The 13758-nt window shown below is 41.4% G+C and overlaps 1 long non-coding RNA gene across 1 annotated transcript in view; it reads right to left on the bottom strand.

Moving 5' to 3' along the window:
* The window catches only part of LOC105539458, a 49660-nt gene that overhangs the window by 1368 nt on the left and 34534 nt on the right, over positions 1 to 13758 (bottom strand). The window lies entirely within an intron of this gene.

The raw sequence follows: 13758 nt of genomic DNA, 5'->3' as shown, positions 1-13758 counted from the left end.
GTTTAGAAATATCATTAAAGCTGGGCACTATGGCTCACGCCTGTAATCCTAGGACTTTGGGAGGCCAAGGCAGATGGATCACCTGAGATCAGAGTTCGAGACCAGCCTAGCCAACTTGGCAAAACCCCGTCTCCACTAAAAATACAAAAATTAGCCGCGCATGGTGGCAAGTGCCTGTAATCCCAGCTACTTGGGAGGCTGAGGCAGGCGAATTTCTTGAACCTGGGAGGTGGAGGTTGCAGCGAGCCAAGGTCATACCATTGTAATCCAGCGTGGGTGACAGCGAGTCTCCATCAAAAAAAAAAAAAAAAAAAAAAAAAAAACAGGCAATGTTGGAGGAACATCCTCCAAAGGGAAGCTCAACATGGAAAACAAGAAAAAGTAAATGGAAAACAACACGCCCTCCAGAAGAGGACAACCCCCCAGGGATCCCCAGAGAGCTCCAACTTGTTCTTGCAATTCTTTCTCTCATCCATGAGAGACCTAATTGCATTTTAGTAATCTCAGACAAAAATTCCATGGCAGAGAAGATTGTTCCCTGTTTACATCTTTGCCTCAGTGTTACTGGTGACAAAGCCAAGTTCTTGAAGCAACTTGACCAGGGAGTGAGTTTGGAATTGTTTCCCTCAGGAGGAACCTTTGCCAGGTACCTTATCATTCGTCACTCTGACCTGGGCTAAATAACTGGAAAGTGGGGAGAAATTTATACAGGGGAGGGGTGACTGAAGAAAAAATAAAGAAGCTGGTTATTGTACTTGATTCCTAGAGAATAAGTAATCCAGTATGAAATAAGCATTTCATTGCATTTCAACTTTTAAAAACTGGTCACCCTCTAAATTGTTAAGTAATTTCCTTCATATCACCACTCCTTTCCATTTATATTATTTCAAAAGTAGAGGGTTATGAGACTACTATTTTCCCAGACTATCACATAGCAGGCATTCAACAAATTTTCGTGATTAAATTAAAATGAGGGTATATTATGCTTTAGGTAAATTCCGTATTCCACCACCTTTTGATCATACTTATGCCTAGGAAGCCCCTCTCACTAGTCAAAAAGCTCTAAGGGCACAAAAACCATCAGAATAACCATGGAATACTACTCAGCCATAAAAGGAACAAAATATTGTCTTTTGCGCAACTTGGACAGAGTTAGAGGCCATTATTCTAAGTGAAGTAACTCAGGACTGGAAAATCAAATATTGTATGTTCTCGCTTATAAGTGCGAACTAAGTTACGAGGATGCAAAGGCATAAGAATGATATAACAGGCTTTGGGGACTCTGGGGGAAGGTTGGGAGGAGGGTGAGGGATAAAAGACTACATACTGGGTGCAGTGTACACTGCTTGGGTGATGGGTGCATGAAAATTTCAGAAATCACCACTGAAAAACTTATCCATGTAACCAAAAACCACCTGTACCCCAAAAACTATTGAAATTACTTTTTTAAGAAAAGTCAGTATAAATATATTCAAATAAGCCCCTCAAAATATGTTGCGAGAAAGGACACTAGTCTAGGACTCAGAAGAACTGGGTTGCAGTCCAGTTATGTGACCTTGAACAGGTCCCTCTGGCCCTCAGTCTTCCCCTCTGAAATAGGAAGGGTTTAAACTAGATCAGTAGTTTCAACCTCAAAGTAGTACTGCTCCTGGGGGACATTTGGCAAGATGCAGAGGTGATTTTGCTTGGCACAATGGCTGGGGGAGCACTGCGGATATTTAGACATCTAGCAATGCCCAGCACAGACAAACGATGAAGAACTATCCTGTCCAATGGCTAAAGCAGATTACCCTCCCTCCCCCAGAAATAACTGGACAAAATAATTAAGATCTCGGCAACTTCTAAAATTCCTTGCCGTAGGCCAATATAACAAAGAATACCGTTAAACTGTGACTGTCCTATTAAGGTGAAGAGTGATGAAACAGTCAGTCATGTTTTGTTTGGTAAAAAGAGAATGAAATGAAAAAGGAAAAGAAAAAATTCCTCTACATTTCATATTCTGAAACTAGTGTGATTAACTAGTTATCTTCTGGAACCCAGCATGACAAGAATAAGATCTGAATGTGGCAATCAGTCATAAGTTAAAACATATCTCTCTCACACACACACACACACACATACTTGCACACACACAGGAGGAACTTTATTAACTACAACCAGATGTTTCTTAACAACCATTTGCTTCAAAAAATCACAAACAGTGAATTCCATTAGACTCTGCCGTTCACATTTGAAATCTAAGTAAGTCTGAGTTAGGGGCAAGTAAAAACAAAGATTGGAAAAGTGTGCATAGAGCAGCAAGTTGTTTGCTCTGCTGGTTGCATGTGTTTGGAGCCAATAAAAGAACATGGATGGTTGTTTATCAGTTTCATCCCAAGAGTCAAGAGGGTGGAGTTGGAGAGGCTTTGCTTATTAATATAATTTACTATTTTTAATGCCTGCTCTGAAATGCTTCCCACCAATCTGCATTATTTACTCTGCCTTGTAGATTGGAAACAATGAACCCTTTCTTTCTGCTACTCATCAACCCAAAGGTAAATCAGTTGGAATAAAAATTCTAATTCCAAGGACTTAACCACAAACTGTTGTGAACCAGCAATTAACTTACTGATACAATACCACAAGCCAGAGAAAGGAGAACATCAAAGCTTTCAGCCCCTAAGAGAAGAAGGGCCAACATTTAAATAGAATCTTTTGAGAAGATGGCTTTGGGAAAAAATAGCTTTTCTGATTTTTCTGGACACAATTTATGATAACTCCATCCAAACCCACTACTAATCAAAGCCAAATTTAACCCCTTCCTGAAACTAGACAAGAAACTACAATGAATAAACCTTTTCTTTTAAAGATTTTTTTTTTTAAGCAGTTATTTTCTATGGCATAAAAGGCAGACTTCTGTGGCCAGGCCCACCTTGGCAGCAGTCTCCAAGAATATAGCGTAGAGTTCCAGAAATATAAAAATCCTGAATCTGCACTAATATTTTTTGCCAGTGGCCTCACTGGGCCAGTATCCAAACTCTAGGGTCTAATGTTTCAAAATAAGGCCAAACCCAAAACTGAACAATCATCTTTACTGTTTAGCAGTGTCTTAATTCTAAGATGCATTTGCTACCAGCAAGTTGTCATATATACTGGGGAAACTAATATACATATTTGGCTCTGATGAATCCGTTATTTGCCCTGCCACCCACCAGTTGACTTCTCTTAGCCAATCTATCTGCAACTGTTATTAAACTTCGCAGACCTACACAGCCCTTGCTAAGGGTCAGCTGTGTGGGTCGGTTTATTTTGTAAATCAAAGAAGGAAGGAGAGGGGCGAGGAACAACACCTTGTTACCATCTAACATTTGGAAAGGGTGGGATATAAGAAAACCCTAGGTAAACTGTAGCGACTTGAATGTCACAGAGAAATGATTTTCTTCCTTCTATCACCCCTGTTCCCAAATATCAGAGAACAATAAACAAAGGGGAATGAAGCCAGACCACCAAAAGCTACTCTTGTTTTATTCATTTCAAATAGGCATCTCAAATTTATGTCCAAACAAAACTCAACTGTTTTCCCTTCTCTTTTTCTCTTTCTTTCTTTCTCTCTCTCTCTCTCTCTCTCTCTCTCTCTCTCTCTCTCTCTCTCTCTCTCTCTCCCCCCCGCCCCCTCCGCCGCCATATCCTCTCCCTTGCTACCTCCACGGGCAAGTCATGATGATTTCACTTTCTAAGTATATCCTAAATCCCTACGCATTTCTCACCATCTCCACCACCACCACTTTAGTCCAAGCCACCATTCTCTTACTCAGATTATTGTAATAGCCTCCTAAACTGATTGCCCTGCTTCCACTCTCATTCCTATAATCCATTCAATGCACAGAGCCAGAAGTATCTTGAAAATACAAGCTATATGATACTCTTTCATCATCCTGTTGTTGTTTCTTTATTGGATTTATTCCTGTAAGAAAATACTGTATCTGTTTGTTTACTAGTGTATTTTATGTCTCTCTCTATGAAAATTTAAGCTCCATAAAAGGGACTTTGTCTCTTTCACCAACATATCTGCATAACTAGGACAGTGCCTGGCATACAGATATTCAATAAATATTTGTGGAATGAATGATTATTTTACAAACTCTTAGTGCACACTTATCTGACAAATCTGTGCTAGGTGCTATGGTTTGATGAAGACAAATAAGACATGTTCCTGCCCTGAAGGAACTCATAGGAGGAGCAGAAACATTAAATAATTACAATATAATATACTGAAAACAAAAATAAAAGTATAACTCAAAGGCACTGCAAGTAAGAAGAGGGGTCATCTGACTATGTTTGGGTGTGACGCAGAGAGCTTTATAGAAGAGAAGAAATTTGAGCTGGAGCTTGAAGAATGAGTATTTCCAGACGGAGAAAATGTGTGATGGGCGTGGCATGCAAAGGGAACAGCACAGGCAAAGAATGGAATCTTAAGCAAAGACGGGGTCAGAAGAATGTGGACTACAGTCAGGAAACAAAAAGCAGTTTCGTAGGTAGAGTGGAAGATATATATAGGAATAAATAATAGAAAAGGAAGCTTGAAGAGGTGGGCTGTGGTCAGAATATAAAGGGTTTCGTATGTCTAATTAAGAAGTTTAGGCCAGGCGCAGTGGCTCAAACCTGTAATCCCAGCACTTTGGGAGGCCAAGGTGGGTGGATCACTTGAGATCAGGAGTTCGAGACCAGCCTGGCCAACATGGTGAAACCCTGTCTCTACTCAAAATACAAAAATTAGCCATGTGTGGTGGCATGCACCTGTAATCCCAGCTACTCTGGAGGCTGAAGCAGGAGAATGGCTTAAACCCGGGAGGCGGAGGTTGCAGTGAGCCGAGATCGCACCACTGCACTCTCGACTGGGCGATAGGGCAAGACTCTTTCTCAAAAAAAAAAAAGAAGTTTGGTATTAATTCTTTTAGACTTAGACGGTGGGGAGTAAGCTGCATTTTCAAGCAACCAGGGAAAGGGATTAAGCCATTCAACAGCTATTTATTGAGTGTCTGATCAGATGTGTTTTTAGGAAGATAATCCAGGCAACAGAGACAAATTTTACTGTATAAAAATTGTGTTTAATGCTAAAGTATTCACAGATGGAATGATATGATGTCTGAGAATTTGCTTCAAAGTAATCCAGGCCCAAGGTGGAAGGTACTAGGTGAGGGGCATAGATATAACAGATTGGCATATGTTAATCATTGTTGAAGTTGGGTATGGAGACACAGGAGTTCTTTATACTATTCTCTCTATTTCTCTATATATTTGAATTTTCCATATCAAAAATAAAAACAAACTGAATTAAGTTTATAATGGAAAAATCTAAAATGTTTAGTAATAATACCTATTTAGTAGTAATAAGATCTTACTGAGAAATTATGGTAGATACAGACAATGGAATACTAGTCAACATTTTTTTTTTGAGACAGGGTCTCACTGTTACCCAGCTTGGAGTACAGTGGCGCAATCATGGCTCACTGCTGCCTTGACCTCCTGGGCTCAAGCAATCCTCCTGCCTCAGCCTCCCAAGTTGCTGGGACTATAAGCACACACCACCAACTCTGCCTAATTTTTTTTTTTTTTTTTTTTTTTTTTTTTTTTTTTTTTTTTTTTTTGGTAGAGACAGGGTCTCGCTTCATTGACCAGGCCAGTCTTGAACTCCTGGATTCAAGTGATCCTCCTACCTCAGCCTCCCAAAGTGCATGGATTACAGGCGTGAGCCACCACACCTGGCCAGAACATGTTTTAATGATAGTTAAAAATAGGCCAGGCACGGTGGCTCATGCCTGTAATTCCAACACTTTGTGAGGGCGAGGCAGGCAGATCATTTGAGATCAAGAGTTAGAGACCATCCTGACCAACATGGTAAAACTCCATCTCTACTAAAACACAAAAATCAGCTGGACATGGTGGAGGGTGCCTGTAATCTCAGCTACTCAGGAGGCTAAGGCAGGAGAATTGCTTAAACCCAGGAGGCAGAGCTTGCAGTGAGCCAAGATTGCGCCACTGCACTCCAGCCTGGGCAACAGAGCAAGACTCCCTCTCAAAAATAAATAAATAAAAATAAATGTGTAATGACATGGAAAGATGTTAATATGTGTGATTTAGTAAAAAAAAAAAAAAAAAAAAAAAAAGCCATAAAAATCAGCATGTACAGGATGTTCCAATTTTTTAGCAGGCTGTAGAGTGTTGTGGTTAAGAGTGTTGAATCTGGAGCCTGAGAGATCTGAGTTTCTGCCACTTACTTACTATGTGACTTTGGGCGAGGGAGATAATAATAGCATTTACCAGTCATGAGCTTTTCGTAAGGATTAAATTGAGATAATGTATGTGTATTAGTCCGTTATCACACTGTTATAAGGACATACTTGAGACTGGGTAATTTACAAAGGAAAGAGGTTTAATTGACTCACAGTTCCACAGGGCTGGGAAGGCCTCAGGAAACTTACAATCACAGTGGAAGGGGAAGCAAACACGTCCTTCTTTACAAGGCAGCAGCAAGGAGAAGTGTAGAGGAAAAGGGGGAAAAGCCCCTTATGAAACCAGCGGATCTCACGAGAACTCACTATCACAAGAATAGCAGCATGGCAGTAACTGCCCCCATGATTCAGTTACCTCCCACTGGGTCCCTCCAATGACACATGGGGATTATGGGAACTACAATTCAAGATGATATTTGGGTGGAGACACAGCCAAACTATATCAGTATGTAAAGCACTTAAAAGATTATTATTAATATTATTATCAGCTATATATGGGAAGAGCTACTTAAAAAGGAAAACACTGGGGCCAGGTGCAGTGGCTTATGCCTGTAATTCTAACACTATGGGAGGCAAAGGTGGGTAGATTGCTTGAGCTCAGGCGTTTGAGACCAGCCTAAGAAACAAGGCAAAATCCCATCTCTACAAAAAATACAAAAACTAATGGGCTGTGGTGGTGTGTGCCTGTAGTCCCACCTACTCAGGAGGCTGAGGTGGGAGGATCACTTGAGCCCAGGAGGTCGAGGCAGTGAGCAGAAATTGTGCCACTGTACTCCAGCCCAGGCGACAGAGTGGGACTGTCTCAAAAAGAAAAGTTAGATAAATTATAGTGTATTCACTGATTTACTAAATGAATAATTATTAAGGGCCCACTGCAGACAAGACATTGGAAATATAATGGTGATCAAGACATAAATGGTCCCTGTCCTTGTACAACTTGCAGTCTAGATGAGTTAACAGCAATAACATTAAAGAGCTATTACAGTATTCACAAAACATGTTTTAGCATATGTAGGAATGCTTATGATTTAAAGACATAGTATTAATTGCTTAATGCTACTGAAACAATTTACCACAAATTTAGTAGCTTAAAATGACACAAATGTATTATCTTACAATTCTGGATGACAAAAGTTCAAAGGTGTTGGTAGGGCTGCATTCTTTCTGAAAGCTCTAGGGAAGAATTCAGTCCTGGACTTTTCTAGCTACCAGAGGCTACACATATTCCGTGTATCCTAGACAGCTACTTTTACCATCACATCATCATCTCTCTATCTGACCCTTCTTCCTCCCACCCCAGATTATAAGGGCCCACCCCAGATAAATCCAAGATAATCTCTTCATCTCATGATCCTTGATCACATCTGCAAATTTCCTTTTGGCACTTAGGGTAACATGTTCATAGATTCTAAGGATTAGGACTTGGATATTTTGGGGAAGCTATTATTCTGTCACAGACATAATTATGAATAGAAAAAAACAATATAAGGAAATACATAAAAATATTAATAGTGGCTGAGTCTGAGCAATTGCACTATGATTAATATTTTTGTGTCTTTCTCTTTTTTTTGCAATTTCTAAAATATCCACAATGAGCATATATCACTTTGTGACAGAATACAGAGATACAAACTCAAAAAGTACAAAGGGGCATTGAGTAAAGCATACGTTTTTGTCTTATCCTTGTCCGTCAGCCCCCAGTTTCCTATCTCCAGAGGCAACTATCTTCAGCAGTTTTTTTCTTCCAGAGATAGGGTATGCAAGAACATATCTGTGGTAGGCTGAACAATGATCCCTCAAAGATATCCACACACTAATCCCCAGAACCTGTGAATGTGTTACTTTACATGCCAAAAGGGACTCTGCAAATGTGGTTGAACTACAGATCTTGAGATGTTGAGATTATCTTAGATTACCCAAATGAGCCCAATGTAATTGCAAAGGTACTTCAGAGGGAGGCAGGAGGATCAATGGGGTAGAAGTCAGTAATGTAATGATGGAAGCAGAGATTAGAGCAATGTGCTTTAAAGATGGAGGATGGCCCACAAGCCAAGAATCGCAGACAGCCACTTGAAGCTAAAAATGGCAAGGAAACAGGTTCTCCCCTCAGAGCTTCCACGAGGAACCAGCCCTGCCTACACCTTGACTTTAGTAGTGAAACTCATTTTGTACTTCTGACCTCCAGAACTATCAGATAATATGTGCATGTTTTACGCCACAAAACTGTGCTAGTTTGTCACATTAGCAATAGGAAAACAACAAAAGATATACATATTATCAAAATAGAAAGTTGATCCTTGAACAACACAGGTTTGGACTTCACAGATCCACTTATATGAAGATTTTCTTCCTCTTCTGCCACCCCTAAGATAGCAAGACCAATCCCTCTTTTCTCCTCTTCCTCAGCCTAACTCAACATGAAGGTGAAGATGAAGACCTTTATGATGATCCACTTCCACTTAATGAATAGTAAATATATTTTCTCTTCCTCATGATTCTTAACATTTTCTTTCCTCTAGCTTACTATATTGTAAGTATACAGTATATAATACATATACAAAATATGTGTTAATCTACAGACCAGATAAGCCTTCTTGTCAATGGTAAGTTATTAATAGTTAAATTTGGGGGGAGTCAAAAGTTATAAGGAGATTTTTTAATGCATGGTGGGAGGATGGCTTGAGTGTAGGAATTCAAGGCAGCAGTCAGCTATGATTGCACCACTGTGATATACACAGGAGACAGGCAAATACTGGGTAGAAGAGAGTGGTTCCCCAGCAAAGGCCCCACCCTCAAGCCTGGAGACCCACAGCCCTAAATGGGGACAGTCATTCCTGTTTTCATGCCCAAAACATTGCCTTTTGGCCCACAACACCCCCTATCCTGTACCCATATAAACCCCGATCTCCAGGCTCCAGAAGCAGACAAGGAGACAAGCAGATGAACAGCAGAACAATGCAGCAGCGAAAGAGAGAACAGGAGGAATGTCTGAATGCCAAGAGGAGTTTGGCTGGGGGTGGTCAGAGAAGAGTTTGGCTGCTGGACAGCCAAACTCCAGGGGAAAATCATCTTCCCACTCCATCCCCACTTCCAGCTCCCCATCCAGCCTGCTGAGAGCCACCTCCACCACGTAATAAAACCCTGCATTCATCCTTCAAGTTCGTGTGTGACTCAATTCTTCTGGGACACTGGTCAAGAGTTCAGGATACAGAAAGCTGTCACATGGGCCCTCTGCCCTTGCAGAAAGGCAGAGGGTCCACTGAGCTGATTAACACTCAAGCTGTCCACGGATGGCAGGGCTAAAAGGGCACACTGTAACACATGCCCACTTGGGCTCCTGCACCTGTTCACCTGCGTGCTCCCCTTCCCGTAATGGGTTTGAGCAGCGGCAGCGACTGAACAGATCACCTCTATTGCATGTCCCGCAAGTGGAGTCAGGGAACTCTCCCGTTTCAACTGCACTCCAGTCTGGGCAACACTGTCTCTTAAACAAACAAAACAAAACAAAACAGTGATTTGTTTATTTGTTTGTTTTTAGACAAAGTATAACTCTTTCATTTAGGCTGGAGTGCAGAGGCTCGATCACAGCTCAGTGCACCCTCAAACTCCCAGGCTCAGGCAATCCTCCTGCCTCAGGCTCCCAGGTAGCTGGGACCACAGGCACACACCACCACACCCAGCTAACATTTTAAATTTTGATTGAAATTGCCAAACTCCCTTGGAAGAGATTCTGTCAATTTCTACTGCAGCAATGCATGAGGGCTGCTTATTTGACATTTGCCTTTATTCATGATACTTTCTCCATATACAAATTGGAGTTTCATGCATCAAACATATCATCCTTTTCCTTTCTGTTTTTTTCAATTATACTTTAAATGTTCCTTTTTTATTCCTATTTTTCAAGTTTACTTCTTAATTTTGTATCATATAAGTAAGCCTTCTGCCCTCTAAAATTAATTTTTACATACTCCCTTTTTTCCCAGAAGTTTTATGGCCCCATTTTTCACATGTAAATCTTTGATCTATCTGAAGTGTACTTGGGTGTCAAGCATGAGGAATGGATACTCTCTTTTTTTCCAAATGGCTATCAAGGTGATCCAACAGACTTTGTTAAATAATACATCATATCCCCACTGCTCTGAAATGCCACCTTTATCAGATATGAAATTTCTCAGTTCAATATATTTCTAGACTTTCTGGTCTGTTCCGGTGTTTTTAGAATCATGCATCAGTACCACACTGCTTTAACTATTGTAGCTTAATAACATGCTATATTTTAATATCTGATAAGATTAATTTCCCCTAATTACTCTCCATTTACTAATTTTTCTGGGTTTTCATGCTTGCCTGCTTTTACATACAACTTTTAGAATCAGTTTGTCTAGTTAACAAAAAATTATATCTTTATTTGCACTGAGTTTACTTAGGCAAACATTTACTTTTATATTTACATTTACTTAGGCAAATTAATATTTTTATGTTGTTATCTTTCTATTCAAGAATACCTGAGTCTTTTATCTTACTATGTAATATTTTTTCTTCATGTAGAATTCACATGTTAAGTTTTTATTTATTTAATATTTTCTTGAGAGTGAGTCTCATTCTGTTGCCCAGGCTAGAATGCAGTGACACATTCTCAGTTCACTGCAACCTCTGCCTCCCGGGTTCAAGTGATTCACGTGCCTCAGCCTCCCGAGTAGCTGGGACTACAGGCACATGCTACCATGCCCAGCTAATTTTTGTATTTTTAGTAGAGATGAGGTTTCACCGTGTTGACCAAGCTTGTCTCAACTCCCGACCTCAAGTGATCCACGCAACTTGGCCTCCCAAAGTGCTGGGATTACAGGTGTGAGCCACCGCACTTGGCCTATTTATTTATTTATTTATTTATTTATTTATTTATTGAGACAGAGTCTCACTCTGTTGCCCAGGCTGGGGTACAGTGGCATGATCTCAGCTCACTGCAACCTCCGTCTCCCAGACTCAAGCGATTCTCACGCCTCAGCCTCTTGAGTAACTGGGATTACAGGCACGCACCCCCACGCCCAGCTAATTTTTTATATTTTTGGTAGAGATGGGGTTTCACCATGTCGGCCAGGCTCATCTCAAACTCCGGATCTCAAGCAATCCACCCGCCTCGGCCTCCCAAAGTGCTGGGATTAGAGGCATGAGCCACCGTGCCCGGCCTTGTTTTTTTTTTTTGGTTGGTTGTTTCGTTTTTTGTTTTTTGTTTGAGAAAGGGTCTTGTTCTGTCACTTGGGTTGGAGTACAGTGGTGCGATCTTAACTTACTGCAATCTCCAACTCCTGAGCTCAAGCAATCCTCCTGACCCCCGCCATCCGACTAGCTGAGATTACAGGCAAACAACACCATGCCCAGCTAATTTTCTAATTTTTTTTTTTTTTTTTTTTTGAGACAGAGTTTCGCTCTTATCACCCAGGCTGGAATACAATGACATGATCTCGGCTCACTGCAACCTCCGCCTCTCAGGTTCAAGTGATTCTCCTGCCTCAGCCTCCCAAGTAGCTGGGATTACAGGCATGCACCACCATGCCAGCTAATTTTGTATTTTTAGTAAAGATGGGGTTTCTCCATGTTGGTCAGGCTGGTCTTGAACTCCCAACCTCAGGTGATCTGCCCACCTCGGCCTCCCAAAGTGCTGGGATTACAGGTGTGAGCCCCCACACCAAGTTGCTAATTTTTTCTTTTTTTTTCTTCTTTTTTTTTTTTTTTTGGTAGAAATGAGGTCTTACTATGTTGTCCAGGATGGTCACAAATTCCTGGGCTCAAGCAATGCTCTTACCTCAGCCACCCAAAGTGCTAGGATTATAGGCATGAGCCCCACACCCAGCCATTAAGTTTAAGCATTTTCTCCTTTCTGTTGTTATTAAAATGGAATCTTTCCTTCCATTACATATTCTGATTGTTACTTGTTTATATGAAGGCAATTGATTTCAGAATGCCTAAGGAATCTAAGTTCCTTCTTTGAAGGTATATCTGGGATTCAGACCAATAGATTACTGGCAGTGGAGGCTGGCTGGTGGGACCTTCAAACATTCCTTCCTGAAACAGAATAAAGCAGGACTTCCTTGTATAGCCAGTAAGGATCAAGGCTGTGGACCAGGAATGGCGACTCATGGCTGTAATCCCAACACTTTGAGAGGCTGAGGTGGGAGGACTACTTGAGCCCAGGAGTTTAAGACGAACCCAAACACAGTAAGGCTGTCTCTACAAAAAAGCAAAAAATAGCCTGGCATGGTGGCACACGCCTGTGGTCCCAGCTACTTGGAAGACTGATGTGGGAGGGTCGCTTGAGCCCAGGAGTTGGAGGCTGCAGTGAGCTATGATTATACTATGATTGTACTGCTGCTCTCAAAAAAATAAAATAAAATAAAATAAAATAAAATAATAAAAAATAAAAATAAATTTTAAAAAACAAGGTAGTGGAGGCTAGGTGAATCTACAATCTACATGCCTCTCCCTGTGTTTAGGGCAAGAGAACTTGTATGAGGGACAATCAAGGAGTCCTTGACTGTGAGTACTAATGAGTTGGCCAGGCGCTGTGGCTCACGCCTGTAATCCCAGCACTTTGGGAGGCTGAGGCAGGTGGAGCACCTGAGGTCAGGAGTTTGAAACCAGCCTGGCCAACATGGTGAAACCCCGTATCTCCTAAAAATACAAAAATTAGCCAGGCATGTTGGTACGTGCCTGTAATCCCAGCTACCGGGAGGCTGAGGCAGGAGAATCGCTGGAGCCCTGGAGGTGGAGGCTCCAGTGAGTCAAGATCACGCCACTGCACTCCAGCCTGGGCGACAGAGCGAGACTCCGTCTCAAAAAATAAAAATAAAAATGAATGAGTATCCTGCTCTCATAGGATGAGCCCTTGATAAGTAGTAAGTGGCTGGAAATTTACGTTACTCCTCTCCCATCCCAGGGGAGCTTCCCCCCAGGGCCATAGGACTCTCTCAGGACTGAGGAGCAAACAGAAACTGCAAATACCTGGGTCTTGAGGTTAATCTTCTCTGGATGGCTAGTGAAAACTACCTCCTGATTGCAAGCTGCTCTTGCCTTGGAGCAACACCAGGACTGCTCAGCAAGAGCTGTGCTGGAACACCTTCCACCCTTCAGCACAGTTCACCCAGATTTCTTTAATCTTCTCACAGCCTGTAATGGAAGTTCTATTCAAATAAAATCATAGCAGCTGTTAACGACTTTTTCCTTTGGTTATTTTTTCCATTTTTCTTTCTAACTTCTAATTGGCTATAAACCAGGGACCACAGTGGCTTGCTAAAGGATTCCCAGAGTTACAAAACAGGCCTCCTCAGTGCCCCAGGCTTCTTATCAGAGAACATCATTACCTTTTTCAATTGCAACTCTGCAAGTTTCCCAGGTAGCTGAATCCATTTCCACACTGCAGCCTTATCACATCCTGAATCCTGAGAGTCTGTTTCTGTTGGCCTTTTATATTCTTTTTTTTTTTTTTTTT

Source organism: Mandrillus leucophaeus, unplaced genomic scaffold, assembly GCF_000951045.1.
Source record: "Mandrillus leucophaeus isolate KB7577 unplaced genomic scaffold, Mleu.le_1.0 Scaffold2053, whole genome shotgun sequence".
Taxonomy (NCBI): domain Eukaryota; kingdom Metazoa; phylum Chordata; class Mammalia; order Primates; family Cercopithecidae; genus Mandrillus; species Mandrillus leucophaeus.
The sequence above is the reverse complement of the archived record's forward strand: the minus strand, read 5'-3'. Positions and strand labels throughout refer to the sequence as shown.